This window comes from Anthonomus grandis, chromosome 6 (assembly GCF_022605725.1).
Source record: "Anthonomus grandis grandis chromosome 6, icAntGran1.3, whole genome shotgun sequence".
Classification (NCBI taxonomy): Eukaryota; Metazoa; Arthropoda; class Insecta; order Coleoptera; family Curculionidae; genus Anthonomus; species Anthonomus grandis.
Window position 1 is genome coordinate 22,337,335 of NC_065551.1, and position 23,104 is coordinate 22,360,438.

The 23,104-nt window shown below is 28.4% G+C and overlaps 1 long non-coding RNA gene across 1 annotated transcript; it reads right to left on the reverse strand.

The window, feature by feature from the left end:
* Window positions 1-14,797: 14,797 nt before the first annotated feature.
* On the reverse strand, window positions 14,798-18,566 carry LOC126738024 (uncharacterized). Its single transcript, XR_007661192.1, has 3 exons — window positions 18,388-18,566; window positions 14,990-15,446; window positions 14,798-14,875 (listed from the first exon to the last, which is right to left on the reverse strand). It is a non-coding gene; the product is annotated as an uncharacterized LOC126738024 (long non-coding RNA).
* Window positions 18,567-23,104: the final 4,538 nt, after the last annotated feature.

Genomic DNA, 23,104 nt, shown 5'->3' on the forward strand with positions numbered 1-23,104 from the left:
TAATTATGCTTAATTAGCCTTTAAGTTATCCTCCTACCCCTATCAAAAATATATAATTCCAAACACAAGTATAAATTCACCCTAAATAAACCTTTTTTTAGGACCGGCAACCAAGAAAACAATCGAAAGGCACTTTCAATAACATATAAAAGATAAAGAAAAATATTTTTGGTGTGAGGTTATGGTATCAGTTTATTAGAATTAATTTCTCCTTTTTATTTTAATCCAAAATCAAACATTACTAAGTTAAATTACATATTTACATTATTAAATATTTAATTTGACAACAAAGAATCGATTAATATATTTGTAAACAAAACACCCCTCTTGCCACTGTGCACATGTTAAACTCAAACAAAGTTGTTTACCAATTATAGCCTTTCAATTTTCCAAAATCAAAATAAATAGTCTAATTACTCACTTTGACTCATTTTTATCTTGTAACTGTCTGAGCTTTGATCATGTCATTATCATGAGTGACTTAACCATTAATTACCTTAACCTTAATAACCCTTTAAATAAATATTTTAAATCATGTTCTCTAACCCAAATATTAACCGAACTAACAAAAATAACTAAACATACTAGCACCCTTATTGACTCAATTTTTGTCAGTGAACCTGATTATGTCGCTTCTTGTGAAATGTTATCAGCGGATAACTTGTCTGTCCATGAGATTTTTTATCGAATAAAAATGAAAATCTCCTAAGCCTCCAGCAAAATGTATCACATTTAGGTAATATACAAATTTTAACTATTAAGCCTTTCAGCATGACTTGCATTTAGCTTTATAAAATAATAACAGTGCCGCAATTACTTGAAGAGTGATTAGAGAAATCAAAAAAATAGTATATTAAATATCTATGTACCATCCAGCCTAAATATAGAAAATTACCATTACATTTATCTAACCCTGATTCCATTAATAATTTTTCTTGAATCGCTCTTACAAAATATTTCTACTAAAGGAAAAGAAAAAAACGACTTTTACAATAATAGAAATAACTTAAGCGAAAATTTTTTTAGTAATTTTTCGCTTTCTGCTGTCAAGGAAATTTCTAATGCTATTTATGAAATAAAAACCAAGGAATCGATTATATTTCTGTTTCTATGTTAAAACCATGAAACCTACTATAATTGACACTTTTGTATTTACACATAATTAATTGTTGTATCGTAAGGCAATATTTTCCTTTTTCGTGAAAAACTGCTATTGTTAAACCTTAAGCTAAGATTGCTAATCCAATTTCCTTGTCTGATCTGCATATAATCAGCATCTTGCCAGTATTATCTTAAACTTGTGAGAAGATTTTAAGCAACCAGTTATATAGGTTTGTAATTGAGAATTATATAATACCAAAAAACTAATGTGGCTTTCTAAATGGGTCAAATACAGCAACAGCGCTTGTGTCTGTAACTGATAATATTTTGGAGTTTAACGATAAATATTTTCTCAGTTTCTTAATATTATTAGATTTCTCTAAGGCCTTTGATACTCTGAACTCTTGGGTGCCAAATTTCATTAATATGGGTGCTCAGATGCTATTGTAAATAATATGTCGTTTTTTTAATAATAATAGATTTCAAAAAATAACATACAATTTAATTTCTTCTTAAACTTTAAAAATTCCAGTGTTCCTCTTTTATCTCGTTCGCTTTTTCTCATACACACTGCTGATATTCTTTGTTCTACTAATTTCTGTACAACTACTGCCTTTGCTAATGATATGCAATTCGTATATAATTTTAATGTTATCCGTTTTGCTAATGCAACACAGCGTATTAATTACGACTTATAAACTAAAAGGTCCCTGTTTAATGAACACAATTTATAACTTAGTTTCAACAAATCCAAGCTTCTATGTTTTGTATTGAAAAAAAAATTAAATAATTTTCAAAAATAATGCTGTTGTAATCCTAAGAGGAGTCATACTTCCTTTCGTAGCTTTCGCAAGAAATTTAGATTTACACGTAGACGAGGACATTATTTACTATTGCCTATTTATCCTTGTTTTGTTCTAGGTTAATATATGTAAATAAAAAGGGAGACCATGTATCAGATGAAATATCAGATTTACAAAATTGTCCAGCAGTGTAAAAACATTCTAGAGTAAGCTCTACCAAATTTTTTACCACTTTAAAATTCTATACATTAATAAATTTAAATTTAAATGTTATTCTTTTCTCTTTCAAGCGCACATATAACTAAGTATGTTCAGTCTCGTTAAAGTTTTCAAGTTGAAAAATCATGTTTTGATGCATCAATGATCTGTGTGTTTTTATTGTGCGAGTTTGCCCTTTCCTTTACCTGGAACTTGAGCAATTAATTCTGGCATTATACCTCTTTTTTGTATTTCTATCAAAGTACCAATCCATGCTTGTAAAAATAATTGGTTTTCTGTTTTATTATTTTTTTTATACAGTTAGCAGGATGATTCAGTATGTAAAATTATATTTATTGAACTCTATCTATTTTAAATGGCTAAGTTAAAGTAGGCCTCGGCCTAGATTTTGCCATTATTTCTACGTATGATTAACTTATGTAAGTATTTATTTGCTTTTTAGATTTAAATAAAAAGATACAACCGCAACCTACCAAAAAAATCCTTAAAAAAAGCAACATAAATTTCCAGGTTCAATTATTTATTAAATAATACGATGAACATAATGATCAATATTATTATTTTTTATAAATAAAAGCTTTCCAAAAATACAGCTTCAATTTCTCTTTACTTCCTTTATTTGTTCTGCCATAACATTTCGTCTCGGATTCGAGACTTCTTCAGATGGCTAAAGTACAAACAAACACGCAGACAAAGCAACAGTTCCATAATTACAGAACTTAAAACATTTAACAAAAAACACAATACATACTTTTGGTCAATTTGTGTTGTAATAAAAGCCTTAATATATTATATTTTTAATGTTTGTTTCTAATTCTCTCTGATACATACGTTTCAAAAATAAATTCAAAAAAATTTTATAATATAATTATGTCTCCACTTTTACTTAAATATTTTGATGAATTTTATTGTCAATTATACTGATCGATGAGCTCCATGAATTCTCAATTCTACTGTTCCTTTTGCATGCTGATCAAATTTTTATAAAACTCATTTATGAAGTAAGTATTTTTTTGTATCTTATCGAATAATATTAGAGTTAAATCCGCAAAGTTTCTGCATGATACCTGGATTTATTAAATATGTAAATTAAAATATTCCGATTAGTACATCGAAAGTAATACATTTCTTAACGGACTCGTATAGTCTCTGCATACAAAACCTTCTAAACTAGTAATAAAAAACGTACAATACTTTGGTCCCTTTTTGATAACTCATATTATAAATGTTTTTTCAGAAGCGTTAAATCTGGTGAGCAAGAAGACAAAGAAATGGGCTATATCCATCTATTCGGAAGCTTATTATATAGATGTTCGTGAACTTCTTGACTAAAATATAGTGAAACCCTAGCTTTTAAGAAGCATATATTTTGTCTCACATCTAGAGAAACATGTTTTAGTAGTTAGAGTAGGTTGTTTTATAGAAAATCTAAATATTTCAATGGTCAGTTGATGCGGAAAAAGTAGAGTTCAATAAGAATGCCATTTACCAGGGCAACATAAGCATTTAATAAAAATCTATGTTCAAAAGTAAATCTATTTATAGCATGTAGATTTCTTACAGCCTAAGCATAATTGTTGTAGAAATTTTGCACTACTCCTAAGGCCACTGGTAAAATACCACTCTTCTAGAATAATCATCAGGTTGTAATTTTCGTATCAGTTTATAAATATAAGCATAAGTCTGTTCTTTTCGGATTGTCATTCACATTTTACTATGAGAAACTTCAACTTGAGTTGCTATGGCTCTAGTAATCATTAATGTGTCTGGTCACAATGGTCTTTTCCATTTCTTTGAGAAAGAAGTTTTTTTCTCAATATGTAATATTTAAATTTAAACAGCTTTTAACAGCAGGGTAGCCTTCTAGTTGTTCATTTAAATACCCTATGTCACGCAGTGTAATAACTAAATTAACAAACTTATATGGAGCTAAATGATTTCTTGAAAGAAACTTTCCGTATACAACCTGCATGCTGCAACTGCATTTTGTTGGCACTTTCCATAAGTAAGTATTGTGTTTGTAAATATGGACAATTTTTTCGCATAAAAAAACGGATATATAAAATAAACACTATAAAAGACTGATACCACTCATCGAACCAAAATTTTGTACTGAAAACCATACAATACAAATTTAGTTTGATAAACTATAATGGCAGTAAAAAAAACGATCAGAACTTACATGGCATTCGCCGAGAATATCAAAAAAATTTTTAATTTTTTTATGTTTTATCTCTTTTTTATGCAGGTTTTGTATAGGTGATTTTTGGTATATCAACTCTTTTTGACTAGTCTATTTTACCTACAACTTAACTATGAAAACGCTTTGTATAAATTATAAAAAAATTAATTCAAAAAATTTAACATAAACATACTTTATATAAATATTTATGTAAAATATATGTTTAACAAAAAGCAAATAAACTTGATAAGTTAATAATCTTCCTTAAGTAATTTGATGAATGTGATTCTCAATATACTGATCGATGAGCCATACGAATTCCCAAATCTACTATTCCTTTTACCTGTCGATCGAGGTTTTAAGAAGCTTATTTATGTAGTTAAGGATTACTTGCTAATGGATAGCATTTGAATTATATGCATAGGGTTGCAAGACTGAAATTTATTAAATTACATTTGTAAAATCTCTAAAGAATATCCATTAATAACTTTGTAGCGGTAACAGTAACAACAACAGTATTCTATGTTTTTGCATATGTAGGTATCCAAGTAAATGTGTCAATAAATAATTATATAATATCAACATTTTGTCAATTTTTTGGTATGAAAAACTTTATTTAGAGACTTTTAAAAATAACTAAAATATGAAACAGGACAGATTTCTAATTCAATTTGAAAACATAACATAAAAACAAAAAAAAATTTACTTATCACTTAACGAAATAAAAGCATCGTTAAATATTATTAATAGGACATAGACAAGTGATTTTTAAAATAATAGAAGAATATTCACATCTTATCAAGAATCTGTCACAGCATAAAAATTTTAAATAAGTGCAATTAAATAATACTTGTCGTTTAAAGTGTTTATGGCAAGAAAGACTTTTTCAGGTGAAAATGACAAACAATGCAATAAATACAATGAAGACATTAAAAAAAAATGAGTTATTCCAAACATACTACGAAGCAATGGAACTTTAGTTCAAACCACATTACTATTGTATCTTATAATAGTCAACCATTAATTACCCTATATTTACCCTCTTCGTTTTTATTCTAGCCCCTTCATAATTACCTACCTTAATTTTACCAAAAAAAAAGGCCATAAAATAAAAAGACCAATAATCCTCCTAAACTGTAGTTGCAAGAATATTTAATTAGATTAAACCCAGCTTCATGTTATTATTAGTCCCAAGGGAAATTGCGGCGTAATATTAGGTGAGAGAAAAATTTCCACGATATCCCCTTATTAGAACGTCGAGATATTAATTTTCCGTGACATTTATGGATGTTACCTGAGCACCTTTAGAAGGCCTTTTTGTTTTATTAGCATTTAAGCTACAACGTGTCGCTACGTCGCCTTAATTTAGGTTTTAATTAGAAAAAAAAAACGGTGCTATACCAAAATCAGAGAATATTCGCTAGAATTTATAATTAGGCTTTAATGAAAGGTGAAATAACTCAATCACGGTGGATAATAAAGGCATTTACTGATAAAGCCGTAAACTTGCCGGAATTGGTCAAGATGCGGTTTTTAGCTAAAGGAGAATAATAGCTGGAAATTTGCCTGGTGATAGGGGCCGATTTAGATAAAGGAAATCCCTAAAGTTCGGATAAAGACCTGCTTCAGAATAAATTACGGTTTGGTTGACAAGCTAAGCTTCAAAATAAAAATACTTCGAGAAGACGTTTCTTATGTTTAAAGTACATTTATACTTTTATGATGTTTTTCCAAAGCAATGTTTTATAATGCTGATAATATTTATGAAAATAACAATTCATGTTATAGTTTAATTGTGTTCGCTTCTTTTGCAGTTTTTTTTAAATGAACGTAGAAAATAACACTAGTACTACAATAATATAGTGGATCGGGACTTGTTTATGTAGTAAGTTATTAAAATTAATAATATATTGTAGTAGGGTTTAATAAACTTTGTATATTTAACATTATTTAAGATTTATTTCATTAGAAGCTAGCAGACAATGTAGTGGTTGTTTGACAGTGGAATTAAAAAAATGCAAAAAAATTTATTTAATTATTTTAAGGTAATTGCTAGTTAGTTTTCCTACTACTTTCTATAAGTAAAATGAAGCTAGATACAGCATTTTGTTTAATGAAAGATGTGTTTTTAGATATACATAGTTATTAAAAAGTTAAGTTATACCTTGCATTATGTATGGTAATCTAGAGTATAAGAAGGGAGTAAAAATATATAAGCTCGAAAATAGTGATCTTTATAAATTAATTTCTTACGATATAGTTCCCATCAGTTTAATTATCCTAGACTGACAATTTATCTGACAGTACTAAATATCGTTATCAAAACATGAGCATTCTTTTACATATAGATCTGATATTTTTAATAGGAATGAGTGGATGCCAAGGGGACTATAATTCATCATTATTTTCTTTATTTGAGACCATCTTGATTAACTCCTCATAGCCTAATTAAGTCAACAAGATCGTCGAAAATTAACTGCCTGCCCTGCTATTTACTTACGAAAACAAATATTGAAAACATATTATGGTATTAATGCGAGGTAATCACTTTTATATTGATCTAAAATATGTTTACTTTACTTCCATATTCATTTGTTTTTAAGCTGTTTACGAAATTGGCTTGTTTAATTTAGGAACGTTAACGTTTATAATTAACTGTCAAAATATTGACGTTTTCACACATAACGTAATTATATTTTGGAGATTCAATTTAACTCTACACCGTTGTCGGATTGTCAAGCTACTTTCTCAGGTTTCATTCTTAAGATATTATTTTATAACATAAAGGTGTCAGGTGAAAGGGTATATTTTGTTTAAAGTTTTATTTCAATGTCGAATGTTTTGTTACATGTACTTATAGTAATTTAAGTCTCCCATTTGACATTTTGTTGACGATTATACAATATCAATAAGTTGGGTTGTTAATAACTGCCGAGTTTTACCTAAACTTTATGGAATTCGTCAGGTGCGGCAACACTGCCGAAGAACCTTGTCAAGAATTGACATATCAATGAGTTTAAGCGTAGCAACGTTTTGAAAATTACATCGTTTGGTAAGGTGTAATTTGGTTTTTTTTAATACAAAATATGGTTTATTCGTTATAACTTTTTTAAATGTTACAAAAAACACATAAAACATTTTTTTTTGAAAATCGTTTTAGAGATATTAATAGGGAGGTATGATTAAAAAAGACTCAAAACGGAACGGGAAATTAAAATATCTAAAAAATCAAGGGTATATTAATATAAGCGGCAACGCTATAGTGCTGAAAGTATTGTTAGGAATTTCCCGTATGTTCAATAAATAAGCACACTTAAACACTAGACACTAAACTTTTATTCAACACTTCATATACATTTACTTACTATAACTAATTACTTGTTAATTAGTTAGTGTACTCAAATACCAATTATTAACTTAAACCGAATTACACAACATCGAATCAGGTCCCTATAGATACCCACTAAGATTCTTCTAAGAATTTCTAGAATTTGAGCAGAATGTTTTTTAAGTACAATTATAAACGAATATAAGGCAACTTTGTAACAATTTTTTAGACCGATAGAGCATTGTCTGCTACGATGGTTGCCAAATTTTTAGAAAATTGCTACGTTCCGTTTTGTATACATGGTATATTATTAAATAGTAATGAAATAAACTTTTAGTCATAGGTTTCAAATTTAATATATTAATGTCAAAGGTTTACACGTGTTTCGTCCATACTAGGAATCATCAGATCCACTCGATTATATATTAAAATTTAATACATAAGTACTTTAATATGTAGTAATTAATATTTGTCCGATTTAACCAATTTTAACTTAATTTGTACCTTTAACTTGTATCATGTTAACTTGTATTCATAATGCCTAGTATGGGCGAAACACGTGTAATCCTTTGACTTTAATTTTATAAATTTGAGACCTATGACTTATAGAGTTTATTTCATTACTATTTAATGTAAGCCGGCCTCTTTGAGAAAAGATAAACTATTTCTTGGAACGATATATTAAGTATATTGTGCAGACTCCTAAACTTCGTAGGACGAAGTTGGATTTAGTATTTACTTACAAAGTTGTATTAAGTTTAACTGAATCGACATGACGTCTTGAATCGATTATTTCTCAATAGTTATATTCACAATTTTCGCAATAAATCTACTATTATTGTAAACAGATATTTTTCCAACTATTTATCGAATTCTTCAATCATTAGGTGTATGCGTACATATAATAGCTTTGTCAGTTTATATCATAATATTCTTTTATTTAATATATTTTTTATTGCTTATAAAGAACAATAAGGACAAATTATCAATAAGGCTACTTTTGTATTTTTCTTAATTTTCAATTCATTTATAACAAATACCGTTATCTGTAGAGAGGTTTTTAATGTGTTTACAAGCATAGCTTTTTCTTTTGGAACATATTGTGCTTTCTTGTATTTGGGCTGATGTTTGTCTGTTAGGGACCCTTGTTCACAGAGAAACAAATAAATATGTACAATGGCAAGATAATTTTTTGTTGCATAAAATATTATGTTTTCTATATCATCTATATTTGGGTCTAAAATTTTAAGGTAATGGTAAGGACAATTTTTTTAAGGCGATTTGCTTTACGATAAAAATTAACACAAAACCTAATTAATTTTATATAATACTTTACAAAAATAAAATATAACGCATAGTTAAAGGAATCAGTTATTGTTATTTGAGCCTAGTTCTCACTAATTTTTATAATGCTTATTAAGATACAAAAAAAATATTCCTTAATAAGTTGGGAGTGATCGATCAAAGAGCATCACCGTCAGCGTTTTAGAAACCTGTATAAATCAATAAAAAATAGAATAATATTAAAACAGTGGGACATTTTGCATACATAATTGCAGCATTAATAGCTGGCTAAACTATTTTAATTTACTTTAAAAATGCCAACATGTCACTGACAAAATAATCTTTACTTTGTTAAAAGTAAAAATTATAAAAAGTGGTGTCCATTATTATAATACGTCTGAAGTGTTTAGCAAGTAATTGCGTTGGGGTCGGACAATAATTCGATGCGAAGTTATGATCAGTTAATTTCGCGGGACTCGCAGCGTTCACCGGACAATTTATGAGGCTGTTCGGGTCTAATTAAGCGAACTGGTGCCGCACATTACCCTAATAGGCTCTACCCAGGCATAATGAAAGTTTATATGACAATAATAAGAGATAAATATTATTTGTAATAAATCTAAACTCTACAGATTTTTTTAGAGCTTAGAAGCAATTTTTTAATTTTCTCAATATGTATGTAAACTCTTAAATAGTCATAATAAAAATATCGTAAGTTACCAATAGAACTAAAATCTGTGGCTACTATAAAGCAATAGTTCATTTCAAGACAAACATATTGCCTCAGTTCAGGGCAACTCTGCGGAACATATCGAGGAAAGCGCCTCGCGGTCAGAATCCTGGGCTCTTCTTGACGTTTCTCGATTTATCTTTGTTCGGAATTGTGTTGTTTCGACCCTCGTCTTTATGTGGGTTTGCTTCCCGATATATTGGAAAAATTAGGTCGATAAATGTAATAGGGCCTTGACTTGGATCCTTCTGTTGCATTCTGTATGTTTAGATGACCTGAATGTTTTTACTGACCGTGTTGGTAATAAAAGATTACAAAGATTTATTATGAGCATCGTTTTAGTATATTTTTATATGATTCTCATAAGATTGAGATGAAGCATTAGGTAATAATCAGAAAAATTAAGACAATCTTTTTTCTTATGTTGCATGGGGACATTTTATTTTTTTGTTGGAATCCATATCTTAGCATAAGAAATTTCTTTCCATATAACTTAACTTAGTATCGATGACGATTTTTACTTTTTTGTAATATTCCATAAATTTCTTCAGGGTACAGTACCATTATGAAATGAAATGAAAATAATAGACGAAGGGTCCTGTTTACTTCACAATCTTTATTTCAAGAGTCCTGACGTGTTTCGGTTGTTGTCAAGGAAAAACTAGTAAATAAGTAAAATATAAAAGGGTGTTCCATTAAATCAAATAAAGTTTGAAAATTAAGTTGAAATCAATTTGGGATAGTAGTTAAACGGATTAGTTAAGTTATTTTCTAATTACTAAATATGCTAAAACGTAAAAAGAATCATTTAGGTTGATTTATATAAGCTCGAAATACCAAATTTGAGTTAAATTTGAATAATCAATACCAGTAGTACAGTTGATAGTTAAATTTTTTCAAAACACAATAATTTGAAAAATTTAAATCATTACTTACATCTCAAATGAACTCTAAAAATCAAGTTAAAATTAAATCGGAACAATAGGCCAATGGCATAGTCATCGTATTTGCTTAACACTAAAAATGTCAAAACGTAAAAAGAATCATTTAGGTTATTTTGTATAATCTCTAAATACCAATTTTACATATAATTTGAATATTCAGTAACAGTAATAGAGTTAAATAATTATTATTTTTTTTAAACACAAGACATCAAATAATTGGATTTTTTTTTAAGACAACTTAAGTGAACTCTAAAAATTAAGTTGAAATCAAATGACAATTATAAGTAAATGGATTAAAAATTGTATTTGCTTAAAACTAAAGATATCAAAACTTAAAAAGGATTATTTAAGTTACTTTGTATAATCTCTAAATACTAATTTTACATACAATTCGAATAAATATATCAAATAATTGGCTTGTTTCCTTTTATAATTGTGATTATAGAAATATTTCTTTGTTCTTTTATTAACTACTACTGAGGAATTAAAAGATATATAAAATAAAATAATAATCACACGTAAAATTCATAAATAACTATTTAATTAAGGAATGTGTAACCTTACCCATTTAAGTTATGCGTTATTATGTCCAATTTGGCTTGGTTTTTAATCATATTAAAAGGCATCAAATCAAAAATTTGGTTTAAAAGAAATTAGAAATTTGCTACAATGAGTTTTCGTTGTCTACAAAAGCTGACATATGCATTTTTTAATTTATTATTAAATTTTTTTTTACTATATCCCGGTTCTTTAATCTTAAAAACTAATAAATGACTTTGCATTAATCTTGATAATTTACAACCGTAACCCTAAAATTGAAGACTCAACGGCATCTTTTCTCGAAGAAAACCTGCTCTTTAGCCTAATCAGAGCCTCAGAAAAATAACAGAGTTGACCTCTCTTTTATATGTTTAAATACAAAACCACCCACATGTAATATTTGATTTTCTACTCCGTGTTGACTTTTAATCGTAGTCGTCGTAAAATTTAATTTTTCTTACAATACTATATTTAATTTAAATAACGAGTTTTATATTAAAATAATTTGAAAAACATGTTTAATAGGTAAAACGGTAAAGAATAATTGACAAAATAAAAGTATTCTTTAGTGGTTTTGTAAAGTCTTTTTGAACTTAATTTTTTATTTCAAATGCCTTCTAATTTAATTTTTTTAACATTATATCATACTTGCATAAAATTGTTTATATTAAATTATATTTATACAAAAAATTATAATATATATTAAGATAATATATTATAAAATTTTACGATTATATTTACAAAATAATATTTGTGTGTGTGTGTGTGTGACTTGCCAACTATTGAATTTCACCTTTCGTTTGGTAATTTCTTTGCTTTGTTTAACATTTGCAGTACTTCCAAGCTATCTACTAATACCCTAAGATAATCGGTTTATCGAATATTATTTGTTTAAAAGGATACTTTTTTTTACTCCGTTAAGAGCTTTGTTGATTTTTTTTTGGAATATAAGTTAACCATAAAACGCGAAAGGTAGCATCCCTGTCTGTTGATTTTTTCATCTGTTTCTTGCAATCTCCATCAAGTCTTAAGCATGCTGTCTCATTTCGGAGATTTAAAGTTAATCTAACATCTTCATCGTTCAATACAATCTCTTCTAGGATATTGATCATTTTATGATGTTTAATACTTATATATCTATACGTCAAATATTATTTTGTAATCAATTTCAAAATTTGTAAATATTAAATGCCTGTATGCGAAAAAGTTGCCTTTTGTTATTTCAACAAAAGGCCACTTTTCCACAATGTGCAAAATTTTAGTGTACACAATTTCTAATTTTTACGAAGTCATCTTTGGCTGCTCATGTGACCTTGAAAATTGGCTATAAAATCTGCTACCCGATTTCGTAAGTGTTTATTTTTAATCGTTTTACGCTCAAAGATATGGAAGGAAATATCATTCCCATTTTATGGTTTATATACTGACAGACGGAAAGGCTAAACAATTATACAAGTCCAAGGCGATAATAAATTTTCAAGAAAAACCATGGCAGAAGAGAATATTTTACTGGTATCAGAACCAGGATCCATGAATTTAGATCATGTGACTAAAAAACCATTTACCTGAAAAATAATTAGAATTTGCCATCAATTGTCTGGAAAAGAATATAATGTATATTGCCTTGAATTGCATAGAAAAAATAACTCCAACTGCACAGAAATAATTTTAAAAGAGAATTGAACTGCCTGAAACAATTTATAGTTACGTCAACTACCTGAAAATTCTTTGCCTTGGTAAAAAGACTAGTTTAGAAAAATAGCTGTTTAAAAAAAGTGACAAACGACCTGGACTCCTCAAAATACTGTAACAAGCAAACTACCGGGGAAAAGTGTAAAATTATAACTCAGTTCTAACCTAACTGATATTCATTAACATTTCCTGGCAGGTGCTACTCTATTTTTTTACTTTATCGCTATTCGATTTTTCCTAACTTACAGTTTTAACCGGTTAATAGAAAGGAAAAATAAGTTTAATTGCATAAAAAATTACCAAAAAAGTTAAATTTTACTACTCAAGAAAAGTAAAGAAAGTCTTCCAAATGCAATTTCAACTGCCTGGAATAAATAAATGAATAATTTAACTACCTGAAACAAGGTCACAAAATTAACTTGGAACTAGTGAAAAACCATATCGACTGCTTGAAAAATGGCAAAAACCGACTTCAACTGCCTAGACGAAGAGAATATTTACGTAATCAGCTTAGAAAAAGACAAGAAACGAACTAAGACTACGTTAACAGTAGTATTGGTAACAGTTTGACTTACTTCTCCACTGTTTCTAGATCTTAATTCCGTTCCTAAAGAAATGGAGTTTGCACAAACAGCAAATTGAAAATAAATGGAAATTCTTAAAAGCGGCATTTAATAATACTATGAAACTAATAGTTAAGTAGGTCACAACGCACTGTCTAAATCATTTTAAACGAAGGGAATAGAGTCCAGCCTTAAGGGAATAGACTCTCAACATCAAGAGCGATAATTTTTGCAGGGAGATATCGACAAGATATGGAAACCAGGGGTAATTTAAATTTAAACTTATTTATAAGAATTTAAGGCAAATAAGCTTAAATAGATTTTTGCAATTTTAACGTCATACACTATTATGTAACGTTATATACTATATATAAAATTAGATGCAAGAACTAAGCATAAGAGTAGGCAGTGCAGATGAGACATTTGTACACTTGATCTAAAGCAAGAGATTGCTCATAAATACGAAGCATATTTATATGACTTTCTTACCAGGTTGAAGTGTTAGTCAGATTGCAGGGAAAGGTATGAAAAGACTAGGTAAGGAGGAAAGGTATGACTTCTAGAATTTAAAGAGCATGGAGAAAATAAAAAAAAATAGAGACAAAATTAAGGAACAAAATGATATATTTTTCAAAAACATGTGTGGAACAAAGACCTTTAATGTTATGGTCAATTTTTTTATTAATCCATTTTTCTACCCCTTCGACAAGCTCTACTTCTAATATAACAGGATTATTTTAGCAACCAGAATTGATTAGTTTTTATTAATTGCTTTATTATAATGTGCAATATAATTTTTTTTAAATTGTTACAGCTTAACAGGCCTTCGTATAATGAAATAAATTAGACTTTATGAAACTCTATTTATATGTTTTATTTCACATAATACATAACTGAACTAAATATAAAGAATTTTGAACTAGTAAAATAACTTAGTGTTTAATCTAAAATGTTAATTTTGTCAATAAAAATTTACGAATATAATCTTGGAAAGTATTTCCTATTTTTTGGGCATCTATTTTGAGTATAGATGCCCAAAAAATAGTATAATCATAGTATTTGCAAGCTTCTTTCCTTGTTGAGGAAAAATGATCTCTTGCATTCAGAAGTCACCTTTGTATTAAAATGATCTTTTTTTTTTTTAATTATTTTATAAAGAATAATACAGGTAATAGCAATATTCAGAACAAATTTGTAACTTGTATCTATTTTTTTTAAAAGACATCATAATCGAGCCTTCAATCGTCCAAAAGTATTTTTCACTACTACTCTAATATGCATTAAATTACTCCTTTTCTGGAGTCAGTTTCCCTTTGTATCCTTTGAGTAGCCAAAGTAATAAGCCATAAGTAGGATCGCCAATTATAAAGTATAACACACTCTGTCCATTGAATTAAGTATGGTTTTACAATTCCGACACAAATTTAAGTTTTTGAGAACCTTTGCATCATAAGCATTGCCAAGATGCTAGCAACTTGCATACCTAAAACTAAAAAAAAAACATATCTTTATAGAGTGTACAGCTTACTAAACCATAATTTATAGCAATTTTAGTCTAACTGACAGACAATAACTAAATTAAAAATAAGTGCCCACGACTTACCAGAGGTCTTAAAAGGTCGATCCTTTTCTAGTAATAAGGTCACTCTATCCATTGGATGGTGCCAAAATAGGAACATGGATCCCATCTGTTGCGCCAATAATATTAAGTATACCACATATAATTTCAAAAGCTAATGAAACTACTTAATTTATCATGTGCAAATTCTATAATAATTGCATTACCAAAATCATATAGGCGTATAAGCACAACTCATTTGTGGGTGCCAAATTGATTCCTTACAATGCAATATTATCTACAAGATGCTAATTTATGTAGAGTTTGCAATTTTCTTTAGCTCAAAGATCTATTGCAAATATATTGAAATATGTCTGAAGTTATGCGAAAATTTTTGCCATTCTTTTTTTTAGTGAAATGCAATAGAATTGATCCCTCCCATCAATCCTGACTCGTTTTCTCTATTTCAGTATCTTTTTTTCGTCCATTTATTTGTAGTGACCTGCGTCAAGAAAAAATTCTAGTTTTTTATTGAGTATAAGTTTTTATTTTGGTGGATTTGCATTAAGGTCCTTATTCTTTTTATTTTCAGTTTTAAAAATAGGCGTTTTTAATGTAAAAATGAACTGAACTGTTACAGCAATCATAAGATTTACGAAAAAAATCATTCAATTTTAATTTTTTACACGAGTTTACAAAGTTTTAGGTTACGGTCAATAATAGCAAGTTGACAGGTGACAAAAGTCAAATTATCAAGCAGGTTTTCACATCGATTTGAAAACTTATTATGAAAATGCTCGCAAATCGATGATATCGAAATAATTTTAAAATCGATATCATTTGACATGGAAACGTAGTAATTATAGGTATGTCAATAGGTGTGTGACTCTACAAGTTAGTTTAAATGACATGTGTATCATTATTTTCCATTTTCTATAAAAATTACTGGATGCGATTTTAGTACTTAATGTCATCATCCCTACGAATATTCGCGATATAATGGCGATCATATTTGTTAGCAGTTTTGCTGACAAAAGTTAAAGAGGAACGTCAAAACCTTAAAAAATATGACTAAGTATTTAATGATGCACTGAAGTAATAATGGTAGAAATGCAGAGAGCTTTTTGATTAACATATGTTAAATTATTAAAAATGTCAAATACTAAATTTAGCTTGGTGTTGCTAAAAATTACAACTTGTAGAAACTTGGTAGGTCAATGAGTACTTATTAAATCTATATCTTACCTCGTATTTTAATATTTTAAATTAAATAAAATATTAAATGACAAAATTAATAAAAATCAGTTCTAACGTTATTTAAAGGAGAAAGAAAAAAAATTAATTATATGCTTATTTTAGAATTTTCTTTTTCAATAAATATTTACACGTAATTATATATTTTTTTTCTTTTAAATTCAGATTTAAAACAATATTTTAATAGTGTAGTACTATCCTTTTCTGACATAGGGTCACTATAAATTTTAAAGTTCTAATTGAGGCTAATTACCTGATTTACATGTATCACAGCTATGTTAACTGATTAATATCACGTTGTTGCTTCAATAACAAACATGCATTAATCTCCTTATATGCTAAACTAATACCCGATAATTTAATACAAATATACAAATCTTGTTACATATTATACATGGTCATTTTACATTCAGCTTAATTAGAAATAGTTTATTTATTTAGGAAATTCAATTTTTACACCTTTCAAGAAGATGAATAGGTTAATAAATCAAGGTAAAACTAATAAAAGCCCCGTGGAAAGGACCACATCAATTCAGTTAAGTTAATAATATGATTAGGTCATTTGAATAATAAACGTGCATTATTCTGCCAATTTTCTAAAATAATTTAAAAAAATGTAATACAAATATACAATTCCTGTAAAGTGTTGGAAATAAATAATTTACGTTTTAAAAATAACTATCAAAAAGATTAATCAAGATTATCAAAGAGAAATAATTCATATACCTAATTAGATATTTTGAAAATTCGACCTTTAAGAAACCTAATTGGTTAAAAAGAATATGAAAATGCCACGGAAAGTGCCACAGCCATCCAGTGAGGCCCTTTTGTATTTGACGACGGGATTTGTGAACGACGACATTTCTAAGGAGATGATTATTTCAAGATTAAAAGGTTTTTGTTCGCGCAAGACAAAATGTCTTCTAAGATGCCATTATTACCCTGAAAAACGAAAACTGCCACTTAAAACCGTAATGGGAGACCTTTCCGGTTTCAGACTTTTAATTTTGCTAGTATGAAAGCAACTGAAAATTAAACTTGAAAAACCTTTTTTGCCATTTAACGAAAACAAAAGTCAATATAAGGCCACTTCAGAATAATTTTTACTGGATACGTATAATTATTTCTTATATTAATTACGTTGATTTATAGCTAGTGGTAAGTAATTTTGAGCATTAAGACATTTTAGTCATTTCTCAAATTTAGTAGCCATATGTGGCCATAAAATAGATAATTTCGTTAACTATCACCATGTTTTTGGCATGTATAACAATTTAGCTGTGTTATCGGGTGTCAGCAGGAGTTCAGTTCATCAAATTATGCTAATCGCTTAAGGGTTAAACACTTGGTATTACCACTTAGTAAGTTCCCATGCTATTTTGCATACATTTTCCGGTAGGCTGGATATAAAATAATTGGAAGGACGTGTACTGAATTTTGTTATTTTATTAGGTTTGCTTGATTTAATTTTAATACCCTAATTTTAATTTAAAATTAATGTGGGCTCAATAAAGTTGCTGAAGGCATTATGATTAATCTTGTTTTGTCTTTAAAATACATTTAAAAACACTTCCGGAATAATTTAATCGGCCTTAATCCGACATGCCAGAGAATTTAGCCTGCTGAGGCTGGTATTTTTATAATTTAAAAATACTAAAAACTTGTCTTTGTTTGGGGAGTTTAAGCTAATCCGCAAATCCTATTTTCTGTTAAAAACCGTCCTAAAAGCTTTTTGAAGAAATCTAAAATATTTGATATAAAATTAATAAATGTACCTAAAAAGATATTTATGTAGATTGGTTTTATTTAAAATTAAAATAAAAGGTTCAAGGAAATACACTAATATTTCTTATTATTACTTATGTGTATAAGAAGGAAAAAGAAGCAGATTGGTTTTATTCTTCTACAAAGCCTATCATTTGTTTATTTTCTGATAATACTGATGATAACGTTTGTTAGCAAAGTAAGTAAAGTTCTAAGTCTGCTGCTAAATTACCCGATTTTAAAGTATTATTATTAATCTTATTAAAGATATCGTTAATATGTCCAATATGTTAGATCTTTAAGATATACTTTTGGTATCTTTTGCTACAGATGACAAGGTATGATAAGGGACAAAGGCAAATCCACCAATTAGACAAATACAATGCCACTAATCCGTATGTAAGCATTAGAATTTTGAGTTTAACCTCAAACTTGAATCACGTTTCTTCCGCATCATTTCCTATCCTTTCTATTGCTTTAACTTGATCATAGAGTCATAGATTTTTCGACACCTTCAAATGATATAGCACTTAAACAGTATTTGAAAATTGCCATAAATTTTAATAATGCAGTAAGCTTCTATATTGCGGTCGAGTATACAGGGTTTACCAGGTCTACCAGCCGCATCTTTGTCTAAAAATAAGACAAAAACTTTATATACAGGAATCTTGAAAAGTGAATCGTTTTCATGTTACAGGGTGTGTTAGGAGTAGGAATTATCTATTGAAGATGGTTTTTTGTTAATATTTTCGAAACGCCTGGTCGTTAATTTTCGAAAATTTTATCGTATACTACTGTTATTGTTACTAAATGGTTTTATGACATTTTTTGATAAAATGTATACAGGAACGATTAAAATTATTAGTCAGCAAGGTTAAAAATGTCAAAACTTTTTTTCTAGCTACTTTCTAATAATGTTGGTAATAAAATCAAAAAGAATCAATATTCTTAATTAAAAAAAGGTGCTCTTGTCTTATTTCGATAAGAGCACCCGTTTTTTAAATAACCAGACATAAATATTTTAACCTATACCCATAAATTATTTTTGATTACGTTTTAATAAAATTAAAAGATATATTCTAAAAATCATTAGGTGTAATGACATACATGACATAAGATTACTAGAAATACTTAATTGGAAGGTCAAAAACTGTTTTCATTGCTTAAAATTTCATTTCAAAATTGTAAATATTTGATAAAAATTCAAACAATTAACTTATTAGCTAAGAAAAAAAACTGTAAATACCAAACAAAACAAATAAACAAAAGGAAACATATTATAACAAATGTTCGAAGTGGTTACCATTTTGTTGGAGACATATTCTTGCCCTACGCCTTATTCTGCGAGTAGCCCTTAAAATAGAAAATGTATTTCGAGATAATTCACCCAAAGACCTATTTTTTTAAAATGCCAATCAAAATGTCAAACAAAATTCAAGCAATAAACAAATTGTCAACAAGCACAACTACTATTTTTTGTTTTATACATAGTTTTCAATACCAAGTTATGATTTACTTCAAACTTAATATTTATTTTCCTTGAAACCGGAGGCTTCTAACGAAATAAGACATGAGTACCTTTTTATGTAAAAATATTGGCTCTTTTTAATTGTACTATCCAAATAACTAAAATATAACCAGAAAAAAAGTTATGACATTTTTATCTTTGCTGACATATATACATTTTGGTATAAAATGTTATAACATCAGTTAGCAGCAATAACAGTATTATACGATAAAAATTTCGAAAAATAACGGCCCGGCTTTTCGCGAAAAAAAAACCATCATCAATAGGAATTATAAAACATCCTGTAACATGAAAACGATTATTTTTTCAAGATTCCTGTATATGAAGTTTTTGTCTTATTTTTACACAAATATGCCAGCTGGTAAAATATTGCGATATAATTTCGGGACATTTGTTAAAGTACATGGTTCAAAGTCATATCACTTTATATCGACAAATGCTAAAGTAATAATTATAAATCAGCAAGCTGTAAAATAAAGTTGGTTGGAAAGAAAATGGTTTCATCATTTTGATTGTTATAAAATGACTAGCTTCGAAAAAGGACGATATTCGAAGAGACACAAGCAACGATCAAGGAAAATAATCATTGCAATATGGATTATACTTGGCTGGCTTAGACTGGCAAAGATAATTATAGAGCAGATAAAGAAAAATATATCATTGACATCATGACACTATAATACTGTAGCATTTTATTTTTCTACTCCTTATGTTCACTAACGCTCCATTGATATTTCATTAATTTCATTAATTACGTTAATAATTTCAGTCAACTTCTTTTATTCATATTTCTTTAAAATCACACTGTCAATGAAACATTACTACTGTAACGCATCACTCTCCTGGTTTAATTATCCATGCTTTCTGTTGACGGTCCGTCACTTTTCTGATTGGTCTTAATTAATGTTTTCTCTGATTACTGATTTAGTCGGTGCTGCGTCCATTTTTCGACGACTTGTTCCCGTGTTGCTGGTAGGAGCGCACGTAAAAGGCCAGTTTTTTATTTTAAGTTTGTGAAGCAGGAAATGGCCAATATGATTTGTAAGTTATAGTTCTTAATCTTGTTCCTTCAGGGAACCGTTTAACTCATAATTCTGGTGCAGGATGCCCAAGATTTTGATGGATAGAGAACGAAACTTAGCAAGGTGAGTGTCACATTTTTAACGCCATTCATTTTTTATGGACAATGAATAAATACAATGGCAACCGTTGTTTTAGAATTTTACTTTTCCGTTTTCCTTTTTATTCTTCTTCAATTGTTGATGGCTGCAGGCTTTTGACTTCCCCGAGAAATTGCTGAAAGCGGTGGAGCCGGAGCCAGAGCTAGAGCTAGTATTAGAGATTCCCAGTCTGGATACAAATTGCATATATTCACAGCCTCGATTTTGAAGGCTAGCCGTTTATTTCTTGGAGGAATATACAGGCCAGTTTATTCCATTTATTTAAATATTACTACCATAGATTTGTCTCACCTATTTAAATTTTTATTATTATACCTTTTAATTTATTAATATAATATTTATTTCAATTTAACGTTACAAATATTTAATCAATGTCATAATTTATTACGTCAATTTCTTATCTATAATATTAGCTATTTTTTGTTCAGTATTTTTCAGTACCTTTTTTGGTAGTTAAGCGGTTAAGGCTGATATGCCTTAGGTAAAAAGGTTCATGAACTTTCCCCTGCGTGTATTGCTTTGTATATATTTACCTATATTTGTAGTAAATATATACAAAAAACTTTAATAATTGCAATTTATTTTTCAAGTTCTGAAATCTACCTAGTAGCGAAATCATAATTTAAGTGTTACTTTTGTCAAACTTATTCTAATTGTATCAACATTATTCATATTTTAATTCATAATAAATTATTAACATTTAACAGATTAGAACATAAGGTGTATACATATCTTTGATGTAAATATAATTTGGTTGTTAAGATATTTTTTTTGTCTCTGTAAATCTACTTTATCCAGGGTCATTTAATTGTTAATTGAAACCTATGTACCAAGTCTTTTTCTTAGTTTTCTTTCGTTTATAAAAAAAAACTAAGTGGCGCCCTCTTATTTAATGGTTATAATCAAGTTTAGATTCTTTAATAGCCAGTCGTAAGTGAACCTTCGAACAATCCCAAGCCTCCAATATTTCTGAGCTACCGTCTGCAAACTCTTGGCAAAATAGTAACACTGTAAAGTTAACGCCAGAATACATCATTTAATTTAATGGTCACTAGAAGCTTTGAGCTACTAAGTCACAAACTGTGTCAGAGCTTTTAATGGATCAAAGTCTTACAGTCTACAGTTTTTTTTAATCTAATCTTTAGAAACCATGTAAAATATATTGAATTTTGAAATTACTCTAACATTTGATATGAGCCATTTTACTGAGAAGCTATGCAGTTACTGCAAAAATATTTATTACTCTAATAACGAAAATAAAAAAAAAAACTTTTTTAAATAATAATATTTTATATCCCGTTCATAAATACGCACCCTTTAGAAAAAAAAATTATAAAAGGAAGATAATCCTATATATTTAATGAAATTACGGGATAAAGCCTGTCAGGCTTATATTAAAAAAAGAGGCTTGTTTTAATATATTATCGTGTTTTAACAAGCAAGTGGAGAGAATGGCATAGAAATCAGAGATCTAAAATTACGCTTGCCTTTCTGTTAAACATGCACCCTTAAATATAATTAATATAAAATAAAAAAAATTTCCTGACCTCAAAAAAAAGCGATTACCATTCCTCTTTCAAAAGTCAATGATATAAAAAAATTCAAAAATCTAAGGCCCATAAGTATTTTATCAGTAATATCTAAGATTTTATAAAATCTTATTTGTGAACTAATGTGATTTTATTAAGAAAATTTCTCCATTTCTCTTAGTAGCCAGCCTCGTTTCCACAAAAACTTTAGTACTAATATATATCTTGTTAAACTAAGTGACGACATTACATTAAATCAGGAAAATTATACTGTTACATGCTTGAGGCTTCTGGATTTCATGAAGGTATTTGACACTATCGATCATAATATGCTTTTCGTAAAATTACATTTCTTTAGTTTTTCTTCCGCGTGTGTTCAGTTTTTTTACTTCTTCCTTAAAGATCGTTCTCATTGTGCCTTGATATTACCATTCTTGATATAAAAAATCTGATTATTTATTGACCGATCAGCAAAGAAGTACCACAAGGCTCTATCTTGGAGCCTTTTTTATACGCACTTTATATGGCCGATATGTATAACGCTATAAAACACTTTAAATTATTCCAATACCATTATAAATCACAATAATTAGTAATTTTTTTTGCCTAATTTAGGACAATGTTATTAGAACTTCTCCAAAGACTTATCATAAATGTGAGGAATTTAAAAAGTCAAAGAAGAGCAAAACACAAATACAGCTATATGGGAGAAAAGTGAATTTGGAAACGATGAATTTCAAACTAAATAAAATACCCCTGAAATAAAATATGTAGCGAAATGAACAAACAAATTAAAAATAAATTTAAGAAATAAAGCAAGACTGCGCATGTAGAAGATAATTATAATGCCATCATAGAGAACTTAAAAGACGCAGCGAAGAGGCAAAGAAGCAAGGAAAAATCG